Consider the following 289-nt stretch of genomic DNA (forward strand, 5'->3'; position numbering starts at 1 on the left):
ATCATTATTGGGATCATAACTGTTGTATCATTGTTGTTATTATTATCATCTTTTGGTCATAGTTATTATTGTGATTACTTTTATTCATATCACCATTATTTACTTTTGTATGATTATCAAAATTACAATCAGAATTATTTTCAAGCGAGATGTTATGGTTCTATTCCATTATCATCATTACACCTTCTCTCATTATATTCTTGACTTTTAATTTTCAAAAATGGTGCGCAAACAAAGACACGCAAAAATGCACTGCCTACGAAAAGAAAGGCAGGTGAGGAAAACTTAG

The 289-nt window shown here is 29.4% G+C and overlaps 1 protein-coding gene across 1 annotated transcript in view; it reads left to right on the forward strand.

The window, feature by feature from the left end:
- The window catches only part of LOC119586935 (putative neural-cadherin 2), a gene marked incomplete at its 5' end in the record, with an annotated part of 72,205 nt that overhangs the window by 45,552 nt on the left and 26,364 nt on the right, over positions 1-289 (forward strand).

Source organism: Penaeus monodon, chromosome 22 (genome assembly GCF_015228065.2).
Source record: "Penaeus monodon isolate SGIC_2016 chromosome 22, NSTDA_Pmon_1, whole genome shotgun sequence".
NCBI classification, from domain to species: domain Eukaryota; kingdom Metazoa; phylum Arthropoda; class Malacostraca; order Decapoda; family Penaeidae; genus Penaeus; species Penaeus monodon.